At 32.8% G+C, this 18,138-nt stretch overlaps 2 long non-coding RNA genes across 3 annotated transcripts; one reads left to right on the top strand and one right to left on the bottom strand.

The window, feature by feature from the left end:
* Positions 1-640: 640 nt before the first annotated feature.
* LOC108202676 (uncharacterized) lies at positions 641-4,820 on the bottom strand. The gene is made up of 2 exons (XR_001803198.2): positions 4,530-4,820; positions 641-1,285 (listed from the first exon to the last, which is right to left on the bottom strand). It is a non-coding gene; the product is annotated as an uncharacterized LOC108202676 (long non-coding RNA).
* A 9,077-nt stretch (positions 4,821-13,897) lies between these two features.
* On the top strand, positions 13,898-17,870 carry LOC108202826 (uncharacterized). 2 transcript variants are annotated; one of them, XR_010287584.1, is made up of 5 exons: positions 13,898-14,156; positions 15,131-17,347; positions 17,433-17,486; positions 17,585-17,763; positions 17,856-17,870. It is a non-coding gene; the product is annotated as an uncharacterized LOC108202826 (long non-coding RNA). The 2 variants fall into 2 exon arrangements; XR_010287583.1 differs by having other exon boundaries at positions 17,853-17,867.
* Positions 17,871-18,138: the final 268 nt, after the last annotated feature.

The following is an 18,138-nucleotide window of genomic DNA, read 5'->3' as shown; positions in this document are numbered from 1 at the left end:
AACGATTGCCACCCCTAAATGCAACTCCCTATCCCCTAAAAATTTTAAGGGAGAGAAAACTCATCCCCTTATTTGAGGAAGCAAAAATCCAACCCCTATAATGCCATATCATCAATATTACCTATATAATATAACATATATTTACTCCAACTCTAACTCTTCTCACATATATTACCTTAAATATTAAATAAATATTAATTTTTAAATTATAAGTAACAAGTATAGGTAATACCATTGGAGTAAAACAACTTTTTGCTTACCTATATTTTAAGTAACTATTATTTTATTATTTTTTAGGTAACCAGTATAGGGATTACCCCTGGAGATGCTCTTATTTCAAGTTAGTTAGGGTTCAGCAGCAGAACTGCACATAATGTCTTATTTATGTATTATATTTTGAAATTACTTTTGAACACACACAACGATGAAAAAAACATGTATTTAAATTTAAATCCTGAAAATCTATGAAAAATTATAGGGTTCTGCAGCAGAACCTTAGTGTATCTATGATTCTATTTTAAACATTGGAGCGCGACCCTATACTATACATATATCCTAAATCGGGGCCTAAATTTGAACCTAGCCACCAGTAATCAGTAATGAGCTTGTGCAGCTAATTTTCAATTAGTTAAAACAACTATTAACCAAAAAAATTGTAAAAGAAATTCATAACAGCGGGTAGTATAAATCTGTTAACAGAACACAAGTACAAAGTATTTAACAATTACCACACCAAAAGGCAAAAGTAATGGAACTTCAACAAGAAGTTCAAAGCCCAACAATACATATTCATAGGAAAGAGTCACCATTAACAAAGGCTACTATATTTCCAAACAAATTAACCAGATTACCTTCATTTTTAAACACGTCACGGGTGACGAACCTTGGAGGCCTCTATGAAACATTATTTGTAGCACTTAGATTTCATCCCGTGCGACTTTAACTGATATTACAACCTTACTGCAGCTTCAATTCAGGTCGAACTCGAGCTCACCTAACATTGAATCCTCAATCCGATGTAGAGCTTGTCAACCCATAGCACCACCAAGGCAGATCATTTACAGTATTTGAATCTTCAATAAGTTCTCTAGCTTGCGTGCCCAGAAAACCAAAGCCGACCAGGTTTCCAAAGATCATAACTAACAGACCGTAAACTGTGTCTTCTGGGTTGTATTTACGTAGAAGATAAAAACAGTGCACATCAACGACCAGTAAAAAGAAGATTAAAAAGCACAATGCAATCCACCTGCCAATTATCCAGTTCTTACTCCATAACAAAACAGGCCTACACAATGTAAAAGAGGTGGATAAATTAGGGGAGAGATTATAACAGCATACTAAAGTTAGATATATATATATATATATTTTTTTGCTATTCCAATCAGTCTCACCGCTCTTAAGCAATTGTTGAGTTATCTAAAGCATACTGCATAATTTACAGTTTTTTTGGCACGAAGGAAGACAATAAATTATTCATTAATTCCAACTCAAATTAGGGGAACTCTGTTTACGAGGAGAAATGAGGCAAAAGTTTGTTGTCACGGCGCTCGACTAGTCGCGACTAGTCGACGACTAGTCGACTAGTCGGGTTTAGAAAATCGACTGGAGAGGTCGACTTGCGAATTGTCGACTAGTCGGTCGACTTGGTCGACTAATTGATCGACTTATCGACTAGTCGGTCGACTTGGTCGACTAGTCGGTCGACAAGTGTAAAATTCAATCAAAAATTAAAATGAAAAAAAAATAAAATTCTATGAAACTACTCAAAATCAACAATAATCAACATGATAATCTAAGTTTATAGATCTTTGTGTGTGGATGTGTTTATGTATGCATAAGTTGATTAAAACTGAATATACATGTAGTATAATCTGTTTATATATTGGTACAGTTAATGTGTGTAGTGTGTTAATGTGTATACATGAAAAGGGGGAAAAGATATGTTTGTAACTAACATATCTATTTTGTGATTGATATACATATGACTAGTTATAGGAAACGACGTATATAATGTATATAATAATATATATTATTTAATTAACTATTAATTAACTTTTCGACTAGTCAGCGACTAGTCTACGACTAGTCGACTAGTCGATAAGCTGGACCTCTATCGACTCGACTCGACTTATCGACGTGACAACATGGGCAAAACAAAAACAACCCACAAGATTGGGGAAGATCCAACAGTGACGAAAGAACTCCAGAAAGTTTGCAAGATTTGTATGAGGAAGACTTTGTTGTAATAAAATAAGAGAAGAAAATATAATCTTTGAATATAGCAGCAGCAACAAAATGATAAGCCTCAAGGACAAAACACATCACATCAGATATGTCCATATCTTATAACTTTATGTATATATTATGTAAAGATGTTAATATCATGTCTTGAACTATGAAATCAAGTATTATGCCAGTTCTATCGTCTTCCATAGTAAAATATCAACTGTTCTTGAAGCTAATTATATATAAAACACCATATCAGTTTTTCCCGTTCCCAGGCTTCAATCATTTGCAATTCTCATTCAGTCTCACCCACATTTGATTTTATTTTCATCCAAGTTCTGCTAAAATAGCCACCCCTGCCCAACCCAAAATCTCGACACCGGATATGTTCCAATCACTACACACCTAGTCCAGTAATCAGATGTGTCACTCTATATCTTGCAAACTCCCCAATATAAGTTTTATGTCCATGTTGATGTAAAAGACTTCAACATCACCAGTTCTTGTCTCTGCCAGGTTTTCTTTAGAAGACCTTGGTTCACTTGATTATTTTAAGGTGTTCAGATGTAGAAGAAACCTACCGCTATTCTTATGTCACGAAAATACTGAATGAATGGCTCTGAAGTTAAGGATAGTAATGGTGCCAAGTGCCAACACACCCATGGCTCCCACTTCTCTTTACTAAGACTTGAACAGCCCTAGAGTTAGATGAGACTGTGTATGAAGGCGTACTGAACAAGTCGCACCATCTTTCATTTAGCCAGATACTTCCTCCCTCCTCAGTGAACAAACTGTCCAAATTTTATGCACCGTTCCACTAGCAAGCTGTCAGGCAGTCGTGTTATCTGAAGCATAGTGCATCACACTGATTATTTTAAGCACGAACCACTGACAAGAAAACAGTAATCTAAAAATAGTGTGACAACTATGAATATAAACTCATAATATGAGAAGATGTGTTCTAAATCTACGAACCATAATTTGATAGATCACAATAATATATATAGTAGTTTACAATCTACTGCAAATATGAATTGTGAAATTTTTTAAAATAGTGCAGTTGAAAAACAAAAAGGGTGGGTTCAGCAAATAGAACAAAAAGGGTCGGGGGAGAGGGGTTGAACAAAAATGGAAGTCGTTCTAGCTTACGAGGATGATAAATGCAACAAAAACATCACATGAGAAATATCAGTAGAAAAAGAAACCAAGAAAGAAAATCAGTTAGCACTGATGAAAAAGACTCAATAGAGTTTGTGAGATCTGTATTCAGCAAGACCTATTATGTAATTAAAACAGAGAAAAAATAATCCTCATATTAGAAATTAAAAAATATACAGAAAACTCAGTTCATGACTTCATGTAACACAAACACAGACAGATGTAGACTACTTTAGAACTTTATGCATATTATTAAGTGTACCAAAGTTAAATCGACACATAATTCCAGTTCACCCAAGTTATGCTCAAAACGGCCACTCCTACCAATATTCTGGCACCAACTATGTTCCGATCAGTACCCACCTCCTGGTCCAGTAATCAGATACGTCACTCTTTATCTTGCACAAGTCCCAATTTACAGGTAATGTCCTTGCTTAGGTAAACAATTTGAACACCACCAGTTCTCGTCTCTCTGCTAGGTTGTTTCTTCAGAAGACCATGGTCCACTTGAATAATTCAGTTTCAAATGTCGCAAAAGCCTAATGTTATTATTCAATCACAAATGCAAAGGATTGTAATGTTGCCAACAAACCTATCGCTTCCATTCCTCTTTACCAAAACCGGAACAGCCCTAGAGTAGATGAGACTGCGTATCAAAGAATTACAATATCTTTCATTCACTAGGCCAGATATGTCCTTCCATTTTCTGCGTACATATTGTCCAAGTATATGCGGCATACCAACAGCAAGGTGTTAAGCAGTTGTTCTTTATCTAAAGCGTAGTGCATCATATTCATTATTTTTAGCAGAAACCGAACACAGCCAAATAATCACCCATTCCGACTCGGCAAGAAAATATTCATCAATTCAGACTCCGAGTTTTTCGAGGCTATCAGAGATGGAGCCACTAGCGGACATAATTTTTAAGATTAAAATTAAAGGATTCAGGATTTAAGAGTATATCATATATGATGATATGCTTAACATGTTTGACAAACATAAATAAAAAATTAAACTGATTAAATATAAGAAATTGTTAGTGATCTGCAAAAAATAAAAATGTGAAATATATGAAAAAATTATACATAAAATAGATCAAGTAACATAAACATAGATGAAAAACTCTAAGAGCAAAGTAGTTGAACCTTTGTTCAGAGTCACCGTGTTTTCTTGCATAACCTTTATTGAGATCCGATGTTTTATTTCCTTTCATAACTGATCTTCTGCTTCTTCTTCTTTGAGCAGCACCTAATAATAATATCAAGTCGTTACTTTCCTGGAAACACCCTCAGCTGTGAAAGTCTTTATAGACGACTCGGGACTTTATGAAACCAGGATACAAGCCATTGGATTTCAATCAAGTGGCGGCTGAGAATCCTTATCACCTGTCCTATTCCTTTCCTTGTCAGGTTCAAGGGTGCTCTAGGTCTTGTGATAAGATCATCTCGAAGAGTTTCTTTATTTATTTAGGCTCTTGACTTGAGATTTGAGGAGGGAGAGGAAAAATGTTGCTCCAAGAGATAGGAGCCAATAAGGAGGCTCCTGGAGATACTCTAATAATAGTGATTGCTGCTCCCCGGTCCCTCTTCCACCTTGTTAACGTTGGGGTGTAAATTACCCGAACAATTCGTGGGCTGCTCGAACTTGATTCATAAATTATTTGAATTCGGCTCAAAAATAATCAAGACGAACTCGAGCTCGAGCTATTCGAATAATTTATCGAGCCGAGTTTGAACTTCATGTTACTCGGTTCATGAGACTCGCGATTCTAATTAAACTTGTGTTATTATAATTATTTTTATATTTTTTCTATATTATATATAAAATATTTAATTTTTATATTGTTGATTGAATCGAACTCGAGCCAAACGGATCATGTTTCGAGTTTTTGTTAATATTTGGTGAAATCATTCGAGCACTCAAGACGAACTCGAGCCGATGGAAGTTTCATGAGCCGAGTTTCGAGCCTAAAATTAAGGCTCGATCGAACTCGAGCTCGAACCCAAACTTTTTAATTGAGTTCAAGCCTAATCTAGAAGTGCTCGGCTCTGCTCGGCTCGTTTACACCCTTAACGTTTCTTATTTATATTATTTTGTGGACTATTTTAAATATTACTTAGTATGAATGAAATTTTAAATAAGAGGGAAATTTTATTTTTTTATCATAAATCCAAAAAAATTAAGTAACAAAACAAGTATCTCAAACTAATTTTTGGCTTTAACTCAGTGCCCGACTATTTCTGACTTTAGCCCGACTTCTAACATTTTACACAAACATATATTTTTCAGCTTAAAGTCAAAAATGTTCCGGAAACCGGTTATACGGTCAAGCCTGCCCCAAGCCTACCTAAACCTACAAACCGGTAGCTTTCAAAGGGGCTCGGGTGAAAATATTACGTAGTGTCATGAACAAAAAACTCTCATATCCCTGGTAGTATAATATAGTCCTGATCCACTACACGCAGCCCACGGGCTGTATAAATGATCTTAAATATTAGATACTGTATTATTTTAATATTTATATAATTTAATATGAGAAAAATAATAAAATAACACTAACAAACAGTCGCATAACACGTGATGGACTGACGCATAAAATAAATGGTTGCCCAGTTGCATTTTCAAAAGTTGACAAGAAAATAAGGGCTCCTTTCTTTAGCATCCGTTGGGCGTATTTTTATTTTTGAAAGACTTAATTACTGAAAAAATTATTAAACTTTTATGATTTTTTCATTTTAACCATAATACTAATTTTGTTGCAGAAAAATGCAACTAACTAATAGAAAACATATTTGAGAGAACCCAATTTTAACCATGGTTAAATGGATGTCCTAGGCAACATTACTAAAATATCATTTTTTTTATAATTTTTGTTTAAATATTTACATAATTCATTATACACAGACCAAAGAATTATTAGGGCTACTCATAATATAATTTTAAATTATTGTCTGCTAAATAATTAATTTAGTTTAGTTTACATATTTTTTGATTAGTAAGAATTTACTCTTATTTTAAAATTACATATATATATATATATATATTAATATTGTTGAAGAATTATATTTATTATCGAAAATCATAGCATTTGAATTGTTTGTTTTTTTAGATGAATACCAGTTCAATAAAGTTTTATTGTTCAAACAATTACTAACAAAATGCATATAAAATATATAATATTTTTTAAAAATCATGTAGAAATCTCAAAATACCATATTATTTATATGTGCTTGTGTAGGTTGTACCCGAACAAAACACATTTATCATATCCATGCTGCAGTAATATATCGACAAAATTAGTAATACTAATTCATAAAGCGATCAAGAGTTTGAATAAATTTATAAATTCGATACAATTATTTATATCACATGAATAATTATCGCTACACAGGTATCTAGTAGGCTGATTGTGTTTCAAAAGAATCATGCTAACAGTGTCCTCTACCTTCATACATAAATTATGATTCGCTTCATATCTGTGAATTAGGATTTTGACCTTTAAATTGGATAGTAAAAAATTAATAAAATTCACATATTAATTAGTTAATTATTTTTACGTAGAAACCCGCAGCCGCTACTCTTCAGGATTAATAACTTGATAATATATGTGGCATACATCTCAATTTTAACTTAACCGTGGTTATGGATTAGTGAAATTGGGTTTTCTGAAAAAAAATTTAAAGTTACTTGCATTATCCTGCAATAAATATACTATTATGGTTAAAATGAAAAAAACATGATAGTTGTATAGTTTTTTTGGTAATTAAGTCTTTTTGAAATAACACCTCATTTTTGCTAAATAACCTCCGCAGCATGCTCAAGAAAATGACATGCAAATACAAAGTCGTAAGGCATGTTTCTCGACGGAAAAAGGAAGTTTTGAAGCCTGTTTGAGTTAATTTTTCTCTCCTTTTTTTTTCCTTTTTTTTATATTTATTAAAGACTTGTTTTTAACAAAGATAAAGACATTTTTTAGTTTAAAATTGAAAACAGCTTTTAGTCCCAGTTTAAAGCTGAGACAAACAGGCTCGTAAGACTAATGCTGTGTCCCAACTCCCATGAGTGAAGTCATACAAGAAGAGGTGGGTTTAGTGAATATTTTTGTTTTATTTCAATTTAGGATTTTATTTAGTATATTTTTTGATTGCTATGCTATATTTGTATATCTTATAATTCTTGACTTGAGTATCTTAAGGGCATCTCCAACCGTGATCCAAAATTCCAAATTTGGGACAGTTCTGCCTCAAACCACTCCAACTGTGGACTAAAAAGTGATCCAAATTTGAATCAGTGAATAGTACTCGTCCAAATTTGGATCACTATTATTCACTGATCCAAATCTTTTTAAAATTAAAATATTATTACTTTTATTATTTGATAATTTTGTTAATGTTATTAAAGATAGATTAATTAAGATTAGAATATAATTAAAACAACGATTAATTATAAATTGTTATTCAAGAAAATATGATTAATAATAAATTATAATTTCAAAATACATAAAATTTCAACAATTTATTAATCTTTACAGAAAAATCAAAGATAAATATTGTTCATCTTGAACTTCGAAATGCACTTGTTTAGCATTTGTGGGAAAAATTATGAGAATTAGTATTTTAATGTAATATTTTAATGCTTTTAATTTATTTTTATCTACTGTTTTAACTTTTTCGAATTATTTTGTAATATTTTATCTTTGTCTAGTCATTAATTGTATTATTATAATTATGGGCTTTTTTTATTCATAACCACGTTTTCAATCTTATTTGTAAAAATACTACCTTATCCAATCTTATTTTCAAAAATACTACCTTCACTAAAATATTTTCAAAAATACTACCTTCACTACAAATCCTGATTTCAAGTTTCAAATTTCAAATGTCATTTTCGACCTCATCGTTGGAATAAATATATATATATATATATATATATATATATTTATTCCAACGATGAGGTCGAAAATGACATTTGAAAACTTGAAATCAGGAATTCAAGTTGAAATCAGGAATTCAGGAATTCAAGTTGAAATCTGGAAATCAGGAATTCAGGAATTCCTGAAACTTGAAATCAGGAATTCAGTTGCATATATGGTTGCATATAAGGTTGTAATGGATGTATGGTGTGCCCCTGGCGGGGCCATTAGATTGCAATAGAATCAACTGAATGCAACCATATGCAACTGAATGCAACCATATGCAACTATATATGCAACTGAATTCCTGATTTCGAGTTCCAGTTTTCAAATGTCATTTTCGACCTCATATTTGGAATATATATATATATATATATATATATATATATATATATATATATATATATATATATATATATATATATATATATTCCAAATATGAGGTCGAAAATGACATTTGAAAACTGAAACTTGAAATCAGGATTTGTAGTTGCATATATAGTTGCATATGCAACCACCGTATTTTTAGAAAATATTTTCAAAAAGGTAGTATTTTTGAAAATATTTTAGAGATTCGAAAATAAGATTGAAGAAGGTAGTATTTTTGAAAATAAGATTGGAAAAAAAGTATACAAGATAATTCCCCTATAATTAATGATGAAATTAGTTAATTGTTTTTTAAAATATTTAAAATCAAAGTATATGAATATTATAAGGGTGAGTGAATTTGGATCTATATTTGGATCACATGGTTGGAATAGGATTTGGATTTCGCCCTAAATTTGGATCATTTGGTGATTCAAATTTGGATCTATGGTTGGAGTTGGCCTAAAACTATTTAACATTCTTTATTTTAAATAGATTAGTGTATAATTTTGAAAATATTTATTTAATTCAAAAAATATCAAATAATTTTTCGAATAAGCCAAAAGGCGCCTTGAACTTAAAGAGCCAACTTTAGAAATCAACCAATTTTATAGTCAAGTAGATGAAACTTAGGTATAGCTCCTGAGGCGATTGCACAAGGTTGCTACACAAGTGCCAGCGGAGTTTGCTATGAATGGGAACACAACATCTGAGGTCGCTAACGCTAATGGATCTGGAGAACTCGAGACTCTGAATAAAGCTGAACGATTCAGTGGAAAAAGGTGATGTTTATTCTTTTTATTTGATTATGAAGATAGGCTATAATAACATATATTTCATGGTTTCTCGTCCATCGCGTATGATTGTCGGGCCCATGATATAATATAGGGATTTTTTTCATAAATACCTAAGTCCAATATTATTTTTGCAAAAATACTATATTTTTTTTAAGTATTTTGCAAAAATATCATACTTTTAAAAATATTTGTAAAAATATTGTATGCAACACGTACGTTGCACTCACATGCAACCATACTTGCAACTAGATTGAAACCATATTTGCCACTCCTACGGGACCAATTAACAAAAGTTGTATGTGGTTGCATCTAGTTGCACACAGTAATTTTGCAAATAGTTTTTAAAAAGTTAGTATTTTTGTATTTTTTTCAAAAGATAGTAAAACCGCAAAAAAAGTTAGAAAAAACCGTAATTTTGATAAATTCCTTATAATATATAGATTCTTGGTCTTTGAATTAATATCCAGCTGCCAGGATTATAACATACGTTTAACACGGTTAGCGTTTTTTAACCGCTAGACAATTAAAATGACATATCTAGCGTTTTTGAACTGCTAGATGAGTCCCCATCCAACAGGTAAAATGCGCTAGAATGTTAAAAAAAATATTATAATCTTGACAGCTGGATATTTATCCAACTGCTAGAAAACAATGTACAATCATATGCTAGGACCGCTATCCATATTTCATTGTGTAATGAAATCTTTCTTATTAATTTATATTATTTTTTTAGATTTAATTGGTAGATTAATTGATCTTTGTTTAGGCCTGTGACTTTATGGAGCAAGAACTGGATAATTGGTGTAGATGGATCGCGTTAGTCTTTCTAGTCATTTTTCTACTGCTAGTGGACATGCATTGCTTCCATCTTCTCCGTGAGTACAATCCAGAAGACACGGTTTATGGTTTGTTCATAATGGGGCTTGGAAATCTGGTTGGGTTTGGTTTTCTAGGTACTCAAGCTCAAGAGCTGATTCAAGTCTCAAGATGCAAAGAGTGCGTATGATGTGCCTTCATGGTGTTACGGGTTGACTGGACTAAGATCTGATTGAAGGTTCAAGAGGAGACTCGACTAAGATCAAAAATGTCATTGGTGATTTAAGACATTGAGGATCTGTGTGGGTTGTGAAATTTATGATGAAAGCTTTTTCGAAGCAAGTGAGGTTCGAATAGAAATTATGTACTCTCATTTTGTTATATACCAATTTATAACTTGCGCCATACACGAGTGATTTTTAACATTTGTAATTTTATTATTTATATTTTAAATTTAATTGAAATATAAAACAGATTATATACCTAACCAAATTTTTGAATGTTTTGGTTTAATTGATGATAACATGATTTATCAGAACACATTATATTAAAGAGATTCGTAAAATAATATCGACCGATTGATAAAACTTAAGCAATCAATAAATTTTTAATATTTTAGTTTTAATAGAATAATAATAATATATAATATAATATAGTATAGATATATGATTGTTCAATTGCTAAATCCAACTTCTTAAAATCATTAATCCAAACAATAGTTTTTGCATGGTTAACTGATAAATTCAAAAAAAAAAATCTAATTACCCTAAATCCATTTTTAATTTAGAATTTCTTTCTCGTTACGATAAAATATTAAAATCTAAGTTAATAAATATTCAATTAAGTATAAACTATAATAAATATAAGGATAATAACTATTCGAAATATATTTTCTATCACCGAGTTGTTGTGATCTTCCTGATTTGAATATATGGTTTGAATTTTTTTTCTGATTGATCTTTTTTTAGTTTGAGAGAGAAAATAATTAAATAATTACTTGCAGATAATAATTAATTATCTGAATTAATAAAAGAAAAGTAAGAGTTCTAGTTTAATGAGAGTCCACCTACCCTAACCTATCCTCTACCCTCCACAAGCGGCCGCCACCCCCATCTCTCCCCTTCATTCCTCTTCGAGCCTCCTTTCCCCTTACTTTTCTAATCAACCTCCCTCCCCTGCCCAGCGCCCCGCCCTCTACTTATTTTCTAATTCAATAAAATTGAGTGTTGCTTAAACCTCGAAGATTTTAATCGATTTTTATTATCGGATCTTTTCGGATTTGAGCTTGGGCTTGGTTTTCTGAATAATTCAAATCTTTTGAAATCAAAGGTTCGATTGTGTTTTCTCGTCTCGCCTTTTGGCGTGTATTGATTTAGTACCCAATTTTCGGGTGATTCCGCATTGTTATATTTTTGGTTGTTATGTCTTTCTGTGTTATCAATGAGAATGATTGGGACGGAGTTTTGAGAGATCTGGATTATCGCATCATTAATACTTTCAGCATGTTTATAGCTGGCTCCCCGCATGTAGATAGCTGGGGTATGCTTGAAATGGTGGCGATCGCATGTGCTCACCTTTCACAAATTATAATTGTTCATTATTCGAGGACTCTTGTTCCTCATTACTTAGGCCTCGTTTGTTAACCCCTAGACGAAATCTAAGAGAACTGGACGAGGCATATTCCTATCATTCATTCAGATTGTTTGTTATGAGTCTGTTACATGTGAATGACACTTAAATTATCTGAATGAGCCACTTTAAAAATTGTAGCCTCTCTCGTCCAGGAACTCTCTCGCCACGGCTTCGTATGTGTTGTACATAATAAACCGTGTTATGCATAATTTTGAATACTGTAATTTCAATATTTTTTAAAATTTTGATATATTATATTTCTTACTCTACTTTATATTTTAATTTTTAATTAAATAACATAAGGTAGTTCTTAATTTGAACTATAAATTATGTATTAAAATTTTATAAATTCTTTTGAACTGCAAGACTATTTTTTTGTCTTATAAAAAAGTATATTATATTATATCATTAAAAATTAATTTTTTAGCTAACGTCACCACTCATTCAGGTATCATATTTATAATTTATCCATATTTTCGATTATTCAGAAAATATTGTTCAGATGTAACAAACAACGTCATCTCTTCATCATCCAGATTTATCATTGGTTCAGAATTTCACTCATCCAGCAAATACCGTTAAAATTTAGCAAATGACCCCTTAGTTTTTACAACTGAGTCGCCTGAACACCGCAACAGCCATGGAACTATTGTGAAGGTCAATTGTGAAGATACCATTTTTGGGATTGATGTAGGCTAAATTACTCGAGAAGCCTTTGTATTCATTTTCAGTTTCAAAAATCCTTGGATTCAGTGTGTTAAGCAGTCTGGAAACAATGTGGCTATTTGTTTAGCTCGTTTTATTGTTTATCAACCTGATTGCATTGTCAGTTGGGAATTTGTCCCGACTAGACTTTTTTTAATTTAATGGAATGAATTTGCATTTTGTTAAAAAAAAAAAAAGTAAGACAACGCCGAGATATGGCATAACAATTAACAAACTCTAGTTTTACACTAGTTTGAGAAACCGCGCGTTGCGCCGATTTATAAAAATTATATTAATGATTCAAAATTAATATTTGTGAAATAAAATAAATTTGTATATGAATGACTCCTTTCTTCAATTTCGTTGGATTGGTTGTCTTGCACAAACATTATTAAATCTATAAGATTTTTTTTTTGATATTTTTAAAATTAAAATCATAATTTGAAACTTTCTTCCGATAATTTTGTATCAAAAAAAGGTAGGTAGATTTTATTTTTGATATTTTGAAAAAGTTATTTCTGACATTTGATTCTAATATATCCGAAACTAAAAAAGATAGTTTATATTTTTGACATTTTTCATCCAAAAATTACAGAAAATTTGAAAAATGAAACGGAGATACATGAGAGTCGCCACCTACACGCCTCTCGCTTCTTCTTTATATTTTTTATATAAGTATATCAATGATTTCAGAAATTTTATATAAATATTGACATTTTTATATTAGAAAACAAAATCAAGTGGGTGCTTGAGTGGGGCTTTTAAGTCCCGTTTTTGAAATTTTAAGTTAGAAACACTTATCGTGCTGTTTGTGTAAAAAGTCGAGAATCACTTATAAAAAGTTAGGATTCCTGATTTTTGGGGCCGTTTGGGTGAACTTAAAATAAGTACTTCTTGCTTAAAATAAAAAAGTGGAGTAGAAGTTAGAAGCAAGTTAAGACTTACAAGTGATTAAAGTGTTTGGGAAAGAAATAGAAATCCTGAAACAAAAACTAGTTTTCCTAACTTTTTATAAGTGATTCTTGACTTTTACACAAATGTACGAATAAATGCTTCTAACTTTATAAACATAGAAGACGGGCTTTTAAGCCGCAACATACACTCCCTTTATTTAATGACTTCTCTTTCAAAGCTTCTGCTTCTTTTCCAAACATTTTATTAGCTTATTTACTTCTTAATTCTGCTTCACTTGTCTAGTTTAAGCAAGAAATCACTTTTTTTAAACTTGCCCACACGGCCCTTTCATTTACTTTTAAGCCAAAAACACTTATTCTAATCTCATCGAGAGGACCCATAAATCTTTTCACCACTCTGGAAAGGCCTCGAGCACGTGTCTAGTATACTAAGGAGGCAGGACGGAGTATATACATTTAGCGAATACAGGGAGGCAGTTGATTATAGATAACGATTATGTAAAACTCACGCCAATAATACTAAGCGCTGCAAAGAAAATTCGCCGATTTCGCTATGCAAGGATATAAAACTGCCGATGCATATGGGACAGGCAAGACTGCGAAACTCGTTGACAGATCAAGTGACCTGAGGTGCACTTTATTTCATCTTCTACTCTCTCAGTTTTTTATAGCTTTGACTATTGTGATTCATACAAGTATTTCTAGATCTCTTTATGATTGTGTTGGATCCGTAATCTGACAGCTTACAAATCTCGGAATCTCTGTGGAATCGTGTTATTACTGGTGATTAATTCTTCTAATCACATATTGATTGTTCGTCCGTGCTGAAATTGAAATTGTTTCTATTAAAATTTTCTGAGAATTTGAATTTGTTTGTGATGTTGCTTCGAGTTTTTCCTTTGGTAAGATAACATTAGTTACCCCATCGGCCGCGTTAAGGGCAAAGATGAGATTGTGTGGTTAGGTGCACAGTCTCTGTTTCCCGCAACCTCGGAAGAGCAATAAGGTTCAGTCGAGGCAAGGTGCAAGAAGTTCAAACTTTAGTTAGTTATCGTTCTGCCTAGAGCCTGTTTGTCTGGGCTTAAAGCAATATTGGTGTCATATTAGAAGTCGGTTTAAAGTTGGAATTTAGAAATAAGTTAGAAACTGACTTAAAGTTATTATTATTATTATTATATTTTTAATAACCGATGAGTCAAAATTACCCAAATAAACATTTTAAACTCAGGCTTATTATATTAAGTCACATTATGACACGTTAAGTCATAAGTCATGTTAATTAATTTATACGGCATAAACTCAGCCAAACAGGCTCCTAATTATAGGTTGTTTGACTTTTTACAAAGAGATTTGAATCCTTCAATGACATATTTAAAATTAGTAATTTTAATTTTCTTTTTGAATAAAAATATTTACCAAATAGTCAAAACTCAAAACACCTAAAGATATGTGCAAATAGTCAAACGACCTGTATAAAGGATCAGATGGAGTATTATCTTTGAGGTGGTTATGATCAGACATCCTTCTCCAAATATCAGTCGGGCATAGAACAATTACTGATTGATCGAATGCTCTCATATGTTCACTTCTGTTTCTTTGTGTAGGCTTGTTGCGGTTTGGAGTAAGAACTGGATAATTGGCAGATGGATTTCGTTGGTCTTTCTAGTATCTTTTCTGCTGGTAGTGGATGTACTTTGCTTCCATCTTCTCCGTAAATACAACCCAGAAGACACAGTTTATGGTTTGTTTATAATCGGGCTTGGAAGCCTGGTTGGCTTTGGTTTTCTCGGTTCGCAAGCACAAGAACTAATTCAAGATGCAAAGACCGTGAATGATGTGCCTTCCTGGTGTTATGGATTGGCAAGCTCTAGAGGTAATTAAAGATTCAAGGGCAGACTGGACTAAGATAAAAAATGTCCTTGGTGATGCAAGACATTCTAATGATATGCATGTTATGACGTAAATAAAAAAGTTTAATCCAAGTAAGTGGCTTAGTTTGAATAGACATTCTGCATGTACAAATGTTTGAATGTAATATTCTTCAAACAAAGTTTGTATGACTCCCGCTTGTATTATATATATAATATATGTGTGTGTGTGTGTGTGTTTGTTTTTTCTAATATTTTTGGAAGAAAATGTTCTAATATCTTGTAAGAGATACATAAATTTAACTAGTTGGGCTAGCCGTCGATGTTGGCTAATGGTTCATGGTTGTGGCTATGGGTTGAGATGCACTGTTGCACTACTTGGTTATCTGATTTGACTCGTGTTAGGTTGCTATATGGATTTATATCCTTTAGGTCATGTCAACGAGAGATTATGAGAACATGATCTCACGGGGCTTGGCCTATCAGTTGGATTAACTGAGTACTATATGGTACTTGGCAGGTTGAAGTATTGTTTATGGAATGCGAATGTGCAGGTTATATGGGGGACTCACTTTTTTATGTTGCATGAATATCCATTCTACTTGTTTGACCATCGTGCTTTTCGGTCAGAAACTATGAGTAGTTGCTTATTGTCAAGAACATTTCAAGCTGGCTTCCAGTTAACAAATCAATTACAATTGCTTGTTATTCTGCAAACTATTTTCTCCCATTCCTTCAGGGTTAGAAGGCATGTTGTTGAAAGAGCATGAGCATATCATGGAACATTTTGATCTATTACTATTACTTGGTGCTTGTTGCGGGAAACAGTCTCTGTATCTTCATTCAACTACTTGAGAGCCTGGACTCTCTGACATGAACCTGTGAATTTATGTCCTTTTAAAGAATCTGTAGAGGAGATAGGTGGTTGATTGTGCAACCCATTTCCGCTACTTATGAAATTCACCCATTTCCGCTACTTATGAAATTCTGTCACTTCTGCAAATCCTTCATCTAAGTTTATTTGGAAGGAAAACTGTTTTTAGTTATTCATTATGCCTTCTCTTCACTCACGTGGAGAATTTTTATGATTGTGCTCTCATCAGAATATGTTATGATGAAACTTCTTTTGAAGTTGGACTGGTTTGAGCAGTCGGAGATTGATTTGCAGGATCAGAAGTGGAGAAATTTTATAATTGTGTTCTCACTAGAATTTGTTTCCTATTACTTTTCTAAAGTTGGTCTGGTTTTCTTCGAAGTTGGACTCGTTTGAGCAACCGGAGATTGACTTTCAGGATTAGAATTGTGCTTAACCAACTTCACTATAAGGCTTGACAATATCTGCTTTGTCAGAATCTGAACTGCATTTCTTAATAGTGACATCTTCGTTTCTATAAGCCACTCTTCTTCGGCCATATATCCTGCGAATCTGCGGTTCGATACGTTTGCCCAGCTTTTTGGCAATAAATTCTGGTGGAGGGAAAGTGGACGGTCCACATTTGCAGGGATCACTTATGCGAGACCCTATTCACCAATAACAAAAATCAAGGGGAGTCGGCGTAATTCCCTTTAAAGCACAAACAAATGAATATGACATATTGATCAAAACTCATCGAATATTGAGGAGAGTTGAGCTTTAATATGGTTCATTGGTCGAAACTTATTGAAGATTGAGCAGAGTTGAGCTTTAATATGGCTTTGGTCGGACTTGGTTATCTAAATGCTGTTCCTTTACTATTGGTACATATGATGGAAGTTCAAATCATCTGAATTGCATCTATCTTCATCGTTGGGGTTATCAGAAATTTACTTATCCCCACCTAGCTTTGCTTTGCAGTTGCGTGATCTGTCTCTTACTGCTATGAACTTGCACAATATCTGTGATGATAACTCTGTTAGAGAAAGAAGTGACCTGTTGTCGTGTCCGGTTCTATTGTTTGATACGTATTTTACCTGGTAAATAATTACTCTACATCTTTCCTTACGTTTTTATTTTCTATGTTCCTAATGTTTTGGTGATCTGTTGGAGAATTTGTTGCAGTGTAGTGATTAAAGTCGGATAAGTTGTAAGAGCTAAAGGGCTCAGGGTAGAAAGGTAATGCCTTATCCTAATTTAAGCTATCTAGGAATCAAATTTGAGTTATAGGCAACTTTGTCAAACCAGTGCTAATCTGCTGGTCACTATGTCAACAGCTACAATTGATGGGTCAATATACTTGCACCTGGTTCGAATGCCTTGCCTCACGTGCCTAATCAGCTGAGGTGTGCGACTTAATTGAAGCTGTTGTGCATCGTGCAAAGTGAGGAGGGATGCGTGCCTTATATACTGATTCAAACTCATAGTGACAGGGTTATGCTTTGTTCCTACACTGGTGAGATCTATTTTATTCTATTTTTTGCTAAAATACACTAGTAAGATTTTTAGTTTCATCATTCATACCTGCTCCTTTTACCTTGCTAGAAGTTATAATCCGACATCATCGAATTTTGGTTGAGTGCTACATTGTTGAGATTTTTCTAGCATCTCACTCTTCACCATATCCGATGGAATAGTGTAGCATGAACAACCAGAAGCCGCAACAGTAGAATAGTATTAAAGAAAGGCTCTTCCACTTCTATTTACTACATAAGCTGTAAGACCTTTCAATACTCCTTTCTATCTCTTTGTTTGATCTAATCATGGCAAATGCTCATCGGTATTAGCTTCATGAACTTTGAATGGGAGTTGTAAGCCTTCCTATTTGGTT

This window comes from Daucus carota, chromosome 9 (genome assembly GCF_001625215.2).
Source record: "Daucus carota subsp. sativus chromosome 9, DH1 v3.0, whole genome shotgun sequence".
Lineage (NCBI taxonomy): Eukaryota > Viridiplantae > Streptophyta > Magnoliopsida > Apiales > Apiaceae > Daucus > Daucus carota.
Note: the sequence above shows the minus strand (reverse complement) of the source record. Positions and strands in the feature narration are given on the sequence as shown.